This window comes from Epinephelus lanceolatus, chromosome 23, assembly GCF_041903045.1.
Source record: "Epinephelus lanceolatus isolate andai-2023 chromosome 23, ASM4190304v1, whole genome shotgun sequence".
In the NCBI taxonomy this organism is placed as follows: Eukaryota; Metazoa; Chordata; class Actinopteri; order Perciformes; family Serranidae; genus Epinephelus; species Epinephelus lanceolatus.
Genome location: NC_135756.1, coordinates 35,329,173 through 35,338,344, shown reverse-complemented (window position 1 = coordinate 35,338,344; position 9,172 = coordinate 35,329,173). Strand labels below are relative to the sequence as shown.

Below are 9,172 nucleotides of genomic sequence, written 5' to 3'. Positions count from 1 at the left end.
TAAATCTAGGCTCAAAACATATCTCTTCTCAAAAACATTTGTATTCTTCTGACATGATATTTTAATCTCCTACTCTGTGCTTATTTGTGCCTTGATTTATGTATTTATGTATGTTGCTGCTATGGCTTTGGTTTTTTTGTTATTGTGTTTCCTCTGTATTTTTCATTTTCTATTTTTTATATGTTCAGCACTTTGGTCAATGTGAGTTGTTTTTTTATGTGCTTTATAAATAAAGTTGACTTGACTTGACTTAACTTGACTTGACTACTTGCAACATTCGCTTCCTACCCCCTGCTTGTCTAAACCACCCTAATACCTCCCTTTCCTTAACCCTATTGTTCTTTTTTTTATAACTCACCTTAGTGTCTTTTGCCTCAATGTATTTAGTTCTGTATCCACCTCGTCGCAACATGCCAGGTTGAAGGTTCCATCCTTAGGCCAACAATTTTTTTTTTTTTTCAGATTTTTGATTTATTTATTTATTTATTTATTTTATTTATTTATTTATTTTTGTTTTTCCTGATGTTCTTTTTGTGCCATTTAGTCACACAGCGCTGGATTCAGTTTCTCCTACCTGGATGTTATGTCATCACTATCTCTATGGGTGTCAGACCCTTTTTTCCATCTTTCCTTGAAGCCTTGTTTCACTGTGCCAGCTCTTGGAATTTCTTGTTGCTCGTCTGTTTCTTTTGTGCTTATCAGTGCTAATAATGTCCTCTACTGTAACGGTAGTTTCTTTTTTTTTATTGTTATATTATTAATATTATTCTTATTATTATTATTATTTCTTTTTCAGAGATTATATTCTAATTTATGTGACCTGTCTCCTAGGGGGGCTTTGGTTAAACAGCCAAATGTTCATGTCTCCCAAATCAACTTTTCTGGGCACAACAACAATCCGCAGCCATGGATTATGTGTCTCTCCTTCGTGACCTCGTATTCTTATCTGGTGTAGAGGGAGTGAAGCTACTGGCGCGTCCTTATGATTATCACAAAAATTCTGCAGCAGCGGATTTAATGAGTAAGGAACCCACAGTCTGCGCAAAATCACTTCCCACGGGACACCTGGAAATAACTCTTTTACTCTCTTCAAGTTAACAAATTTGGTGACCTGCCAAAGTTTTTGTTTGATCTCCTGCTCGTCTTGCCAATGTTCTACCCCTTTACTGTCAAAGTATGTTCTTCTCCAGCCAAAATTGCGCTCTTATGCCCCTGAATTCTACTGGACCCTCAGTGATGCAATGACTCTCTGTTATAATCTCATCTCCCTCTTCATTTCCCTCTTCCATCTATTTCAGGTGTTCTGATGTGAGTTATGTATAACCTCACCTCTTAACCTGTCACTGGTGAAATTTATGTGTTTGCCTTATTACTCTCCCTATTTGTGTTATCTTTGGTCCACAATGTTGTACCAGTGAAGTCAGCCTAATTTGATCTCCCAATGTTGCAGCAGCGAGGCCTTATCAGACAGCCTAATGTGATCTCACAATGTTGCAGCAGGGAGCCTGTGTACTTGATTTATTTAACAGCTTAGTTTGATTCTCTCTATCTGCTCACCCCCTTCGCTGTCTATGTAGCTTCTTTCCAACCCAAAATGTGTTTTTTATGCCTCTAGTGTCCACTGAACCATCAGTCATGCAATATTCTTCGGCCCAAATTTCATTACTACTGCTGTCACCCTCTTCCATCCAACTCTTAACAGCTTGATCTCAACTTCTTTTTCTTTATTTTATTACTTATTTTATTTATTATAAAACTATACATATAAACTAAAACTACTTATCATTTATAATTTATAATTTTATTACTTATTCTATTCATTTATGAGACTATACTTATCACTTATTTTATTTATCTATAAAATTAAATTAAAATAACAGATATTTCTTTTTTATTCTCCCCTTAACAGCCAACCAGTTTGTATGGAGTTCACCCGAGCAACTGGTTCAATCAGTGAAACATGTGGACTTTTTGTTGGCACCGTTAGGTTTCCAGTCCCCAGACAATTTGTTGACACCGTTAGGTTACCCTTGTCTGGTTTTGTTTCACTGAGACACTGTTAATAACTACCTCATGTAACAAAACTTTGAAACAAATCACATAAAACAAACACACAGATACCAGATTATGATAAAACATTCAGGCCCCAGAATGTCTTTTTTCTTTGTAATGACCTTTAACCCAATAGAGGTCAGAACCAAACTATCAAATTTTAACAAAGCTTTGTTTTTTGTATAAGCCCACTTCTATTGGCTGTGTTCCTCACTCTATGCTGGCTGCATGCCTCACCCCCTCCTTTTGTGCTCTCTGTTTAGTCAGTCTCCCAATGATTTGTCAGTCTTTTTACAGTTACATTTTATTTAACACTTTACTGTATTTACAACACTTTATACAACGCTTTGTGCATTACTCTAAATAGATTATACTGTGTTTACTACAACTTACTTCTAAATATACTACAATGTATGTACAGCAACTTTATAGCTTACAGTTAGGTTTTTACAATTTTTACACTTTGATCGATCTGTTAACTGTTTTGACTTGTTTTTTGTCTTTTTTACTTTTCCTTTATCTCTTTGGTTGCAACATTTTAAGCGTTCTGCCCGTTCAGTCCCGTTCTGTCTACGGTGACTCCCCCTCCTTCTTGGCTGGGAGGTCACTTTCCTCAAAACGGCGGTATCCACAGAAGCTTTTTAGGCCTTTCATTCTTACAGCAAACCACCTATGCAGTCCTGATGTCTCCCCTAGACACACCCTCCTTTTATAGGCTTAAAGGTGTACTAGGCAAGCCAACAGCGGTATCCGCGGATTTGCTCAGCATTCCGTCCGCGCAAACCTGCCGGCTGGCTTCAACACCCCCGCCTCTACAGGCTAAAGGGAGTGCTGGCGAGTTTCGGCAGTGGTAACCACGTATATGCTTTTGAGTATCTCTGACTCTTTTCTTCTCTTATTGTGCACTCTTGTCTCTTTAAATACTTTAAATACTCTTACTACCTTCCTCACTACATTTGTTACCGTACATTCAGCACACACACATTCACTCTTTCTTTTGCCTGCTTGGTTTCTCTAGCTCACTCCCCACATTCCACACACACATACACACACTCACTCACTCCCTCCCACATTCACTCTCCATGTTTATCTCTCTAACTTACACACACACACACACACACACACACACTGTGTTGCACTAGATTCAGTTGTCTCCAGCAATATATCAGCTATGTTCCAATGTTGTGTTATTAGTTAGTAATTTTTACATCACATTTTAGGTTCTTTAGGAGAGGAATTTGTCAAATACCTCCGACCTTGGCGGCTCCCAACTGCACCTCAGACGCACCCGGTTTAGGCAGAAAAAAGGCTCTGCTTACCTTATCTGGTGGCCACCTGTACGTCTGATGTGCAGCCAAGCGCCCCCCGATCTCAGGATCCGACCTCCTCGTCCTCCTACGCTGGCTCGCCAAATAATGTAGAAGCAAAAAAGTCAAGGTCCTGAGCCGGGCCAGTTAGCTCGCGACCTCGCTCTTTTCCTCTCAAACGGACTTTCTTTATCTTCCATTAGATATCAAAAACTCAGATACTCAGAGGTAAAAAAAAAACACTGGAGACACGTAGAATCAGATGCAACTGAGTTTAATGTGCTTGCAGGCAACAAACACATCACAACCCAAATGAGCCAAGCTCCGGAGCAAGGCTGGAATTTCTTTGTTTGCGCTCGCTCTTTTATCGTAGAATTTCTGCTGAGTCATTTCTTTCCCTTAATCCTTCCCACTTGGCTCTGATCGTAACGATATCCCACCTCTGCTGAGTCACTTTTTCTCCACCATAATGGTGTCATACTTCTGCTGACTCAGCACTTTTTAGTCCTTCCCCCTCTAGGGTCATTCTCAGGACAAGCTGTAATTCCCCTAATTTTCCACTAGTGTTTTCTGAACCCATCCTTATGCTATTTTTAGAAATGATTCACAGTGAGTCCTAGGTACTTCTCCACCACAATGCTTAAGTGCTCAATAAGTGTGTGTGTGTGTCATAAGAATACATGAAATATTAAACCAGTGTGTAATTTGTCAGTTGCACAGATTATATTGCTTCAACACATATCTTTTTAAAGGTCAACTAAAAGGTACAGTATATGTCTTCAGTAAATCAGTACATTACACTACAGTGGAAACAGCCAAGACAAAGCTCCAACCACTTAACATGCTGTTGAATGAACCCCAAACTGCCTCTCTCAGTTTGCAGCAGCTTCTAGCTCAGTGCAATTTAACAGTCAGTGAGTATGAGCAATGCCTCAATCTGATAAACAAATCTAGTGCTGTGATACTGAAACATAACCCAAAAGACTGCTGGGTAAATGGATATAATCCACACCTACTTGAAGCCTGGAATGCCAACATTGATGTAAGCTACATTCTCAGTGCATATTCCTGCATTGTATATCACACCAGCTACATAACCAAAAAAGAATCTGGACTTTCTGAGTACCTCAAAACAGTCATTCAGAACTCCAACAGAGACAATGTCAATGAATGTGATGAAATGAGGGAAGTCATGCAGGCATACTCAGGAAAGAGAGAGATCAGTGCTCAGGAGTGTGTGGCCCGTGCATGTGGCATTAACCTGAAGAAGTGTTCACGTGGTGTCATTATTATTCATACCAAGAGATGACAACGCAGTGAAAATGAGCCATCCCCTTTTGCATCTGAAGAACACAACACCAGATTGTTCAGATGTGTGGATGACATCTCTGACTGACAAATACAAAGCCAGACCTGAAACACCAGAGTTTGAGGAGATGTGTAAAGGCAAAGGCAGAAAAATGATAAACCTGCTTTCATCAGATATCATAGCTGCTCACAGGACAAATATCCTGAGTTTTATTGCACATTACTAAAACTGTACCCACCGATCAGACCAGGACCAGGAAAAGACCGTATTTCACCAAATACAAGTCCTTCTACAGCAGTGGATACTGGCTAGACATACAGTATTGGCATATGGTGACATATTGGGCTGCTGGTGTTAATGCCCACTGAAAGGAATTTACTGCCATCTATAGGCCAGACTTTTTCATAGCTTTTTTGCACCTTTCAGGTTGAGTGTAGTGACTGGCCCCATGGTGTGTTTAAGATGTAACAATAGAAACAAGATTGTACGTACCCACACCCAGGATGGTGACAGAGAAATAAAGGAGTATCCAGAGCATAGATGTCTGGGCCTTAGACAATCTTGCCCCAAAGAGTCCCTTCCAGACTAAACACTTTTTCATTCGTGTAAGTTTCAGTGGTTTCCCTAAGAACCATGTTACAAAGGGCACCAGACCTAAACAAAAAAATAAACAATATCAAGTACATAAAACTTGTGTTTAATAAAAAGGGGTACTGACCTATTCCTTACTGTTAGAGCCTCATTATCCTCTTAAGACCTGAACTCTTGTTTGGTATGCATTTTTAATTTCCCCTAGCTATTTGGGATGAAAAGGATTAATATAAAAAATTAAACACTGTCTTTGAACGGTAAATAGTTTTGGAAAAAATTATGTCCTCATATGGGTTTGTTTTTAATAGTCACAATTCTGTAATCAGGTATGAGAAAGCTTTAATTCATTGCCTGAACACTGTTCAAGTGTTGCAAAAACAGAATCACAAACAATGAAACATTCATCCAATGTTTTGTAACTCAATAGGTTAGGGGTCACTGTTGAAGTTCAAAACTGTTCAAAACAGGTAACAAAAGCAAAAGCAAAATTGCAAATAATGCAACATATGAAAAAGCCTTGTGATTTGTTCTTTTTTTTTTTTTTTTAACTCTGTATGAAATGTCTTTGCTCCATTCTCCAAGCGAGGAATGTCTGTTTTGTCTGTTGAAACAGTCTCACACCTAATTGGCCTGTGTGAAATTCTGCGATAATTCAATAATAAAGTCTCAATATCCTCAAACAAGATGATAAAGTCCAAATGTCCTCAAATGAGTACTTCCTAATTAACAGCATCTTAGCTTGTTACTGTTGATAAAATTGGTGAGATTTGTATTCCATATCAAACTACAAATAATATTAGGCATATAAATATACAACCGGGTGATCAGGTTTTTTTTTTTTACCTTGTCCACTTTTGTGTTGGGATTGAACCCAAAATGTAATGTCCTCATTATGAGGACACAATGTTGCAGGAGGATATGGAATTTGTGGTATGTGAAATAGAGTGATTCCCTTGACATTTTTAGGTAGCTGGAATATCCATCCACACACTAATTTTCATTTTATTAAATGATAGACGCTAATGCTTTGGTCTATGTTAAGGCACTGCAGTAACTTGGGTTTCCCCCTTCTCTGTGTTGCTGTCTGTCTTCCTCCCCCTCTTTAGTTTTGTCTGTGTACTGACATAGGCATGTTCCCCCCTTTCTGATTTTCCTTGTTCCCTGCTCTGCTCATCATACTCACATGCCAGTTGGCTTCACCTGCACGCCACACTTTCTTCACCGTCTGCCCATGCCAGCTTCAACTTAACCTCCTCCACTCTATCCCACAGACCCCGAACTCCAATCATTTCAATTTCTTGGAATGATGGTCAACCATCATACTCATCCTGTGTTCTGTGCTTGGGTTTCCCTCGTGTTCGTAACAGTCCAGCCCTTATTACCATGACAATCTGTTTTTGAGTGAATGTAAATTTGATAAAGAGAGGAGAAAATTATCTGTGTCCCCCTTTTTGCACTTTTGCCAGTGAAACCTTATGCATTAGATTTAGTGCAGCCAATCATTTCACCATATAAACCCATTATTTCAACTAGGCCTACATAAACTGCTTAAAAGAGTGAGAATACCAAAGGGAATAATATGACAGTTACTGCTGTCAAAATCTTTAGACAGAGGATGGATAGTAACAACACTGTTCATATCTTGTTTCCCCAAATTACTGTGACAGCATATTGTGCAAAGTTTGTTGAACGTAAAAGTTACAGGATCACTGACACAAAGTAATTTTCCAAGAACTAAAGTCTCCAGACATCTATCAGGCAGAGTTAACCTTGTAATAGGTTATGTACATTTTATCCCACCTGATGAAGCTCCTTCTCCTTAAACTCAGCTTTCCACAGCCTTGCGGTGACGCTTCAGTTGTTCCACGGCCTCCCATGCAGAGTTTAAGATCTTTTCACTGTTGTTTAAGGTGACTCTCAGCATCTTTGGATAACATCACCTGAATTTGATCCTGCACTCCTTCAGCTGACATTGAATCTCTCCATACTCCTTGGCAAATGGGAGATGTTTTCCTTGTGGGCTCTCTCCAAGAAAGCCCTCTCTGACAGAAATCTATTTATTCTGACTCAAACCACAACTTTCTACCTAACCTTAACGAAGAGATCCCTTTCTTTTTTTACGATTACATTTTTTATTGCTTTTCCACCACTTGATCACACATTTTACATGTCAATATGTCCATTTACAGCAATACAAAACCAAACTGAGAAAGACAGAAAACAGAAAACCAACATAAAACATAAAAGAGAACCTGCACATTCCTCTTGACAATATATACAGTACCACGTTTCCTCATACAACATTGCATTTCACATTCATCTACTGAGCATTACAAGATAATACACATACAGTACAGGCCAAAAGTTTGGACACACCTTCTCATTCAATGCGTTTTCTTTATTTTCATGACTATTTACATTGTAGATTCTCACTGAAGGCATCAAAACTATGAATGAACACATGTGGAGTTATGTACTTAACAAAAAAAGGTGAAATAACTGAAAACATGTTTTATATTCTAGTTTCTTCAAAATAGCCACCCTTTGCTCTGATTACTGCTTTGCACACTCTTGGCATTCTCTCCATGAGTTTCAAGAGGTAGTCACCTGAAATGGTTTCCACTTCACAGGTGTGCCTTATGAGGGTTAATTAGTGGAATTTCTTGCTTTATCAATGGGGTTGGGACCATCAGTTGTGTTGTGCAGAAGTCAGGTTAATACACAGCCGACAGCCCTATTGGACAACTGTTAAAATTCATATTATGGCAAGAACCAATCAGCTAACTAAAGAAAAACGAGTGGCCATCATTACTTTAAGAAATGAAGGTCAGTCAGTCCGGAAAATTGCAAAAACTTTAAATGTGTCCCCAAGTGGAGTCGCAAAAACCATCAAGCGCTACAACGAAACTGGCACACATGAGGACCGACCCAGGAAAGGAAGACCAAGAGTCACCTCTGCTTCTGAGGATAAGTTCATCCGAGTCACCAGCCTCAGAAATCGCAAGTTAACAGCAGCTCAGATCAGAGACCAGATGAATGCCACACAGAGTTCTAGCAGCAGACCCATCTCTAGAACAACTGTTAAGAGGAGACTGCGCGAATCAGGCCTTCATGGTCAAATAGCTGCTAGGAAACCACTGCTAAGGAGAGGCAACAAGCAGAAGAGATTTGTTTGGGCCAAGAAACAGAAGGAATGGACATTAGACCAGTGGAAATCTGTGCTTTGGTCTGATGAGTCCAAATTTGAGATCTTTGGTTCCAACCGCCGTGTCTTTGTGAGATGCAGAAAAGGTGAACGGATGGATTCCACATGCCTGGTTCCCACTGTGAAGCATGGAGGAGGAGGTGTGATGGTGTGGGGGTGTTTTGCTGGTGACACTGTTGGGGATTTATTCAAAATTGAAGGCACACTGAACCAGCATGGCTACCACAGCATCCTGCAGCGACATGCCATCCCATCCGGTTTGCGTTTAGTTGGACGATCATTTATTTTTCAACAGGACAATGACCCCAAACACACCTCCAGGCTGTGTAAGGGCTATTTGACCAAGAAGGAGAGTGATGGAGTGCTGCGGCAGATGACCTGGCCTCCACAGTCACCGGACCTGAACCCAATCGAGATGGTTTGGGGTGAGCTGGACCACAGAGTGAAGGCAAAGGGGCCAACAAGTGCTAAACACCTCTGGGAACTCCTTCAAGACTGTTGGAAAACCATTTCAGGTGACTACCTCTTGAAGCTCATAGAAAGAATGCCAAGAGTGTGCAAAGCAGTAATCAGAGCAAAGGGTGGCTATTTTGAAGAAACTAGAATATAAAACATGTTTTCAGTTATTTCACCTTTTTTTGTTAAGTACATAACTCCACATGTGTTCATTCATAGTTTTGATGCCTTCAGTGAGAATCTACAATGTAA

General features: G+C 39.8%; 1 long non-coding RNA gene across 1 annotated transcript; it reads left to right on the top strand.

Annotated features, from left to right (window-relative positions):
* The first annotated feature begins 1,011 nt into the window (after positions 1–1,011).
* Positions 1,012–3,418, top strand: LOC144461757 (uncharacterized). The gene is made up of 2 exons (XR_013490394.1): positions 1,012–1,987; positions 2,024–3,418. It is a non-coding gene; the product is annotated as an uncharacterized LOC144461757 (long non-coding RNA).
* Positions 3,419–9,172: the final 5,754 nt, after the last annotated feature.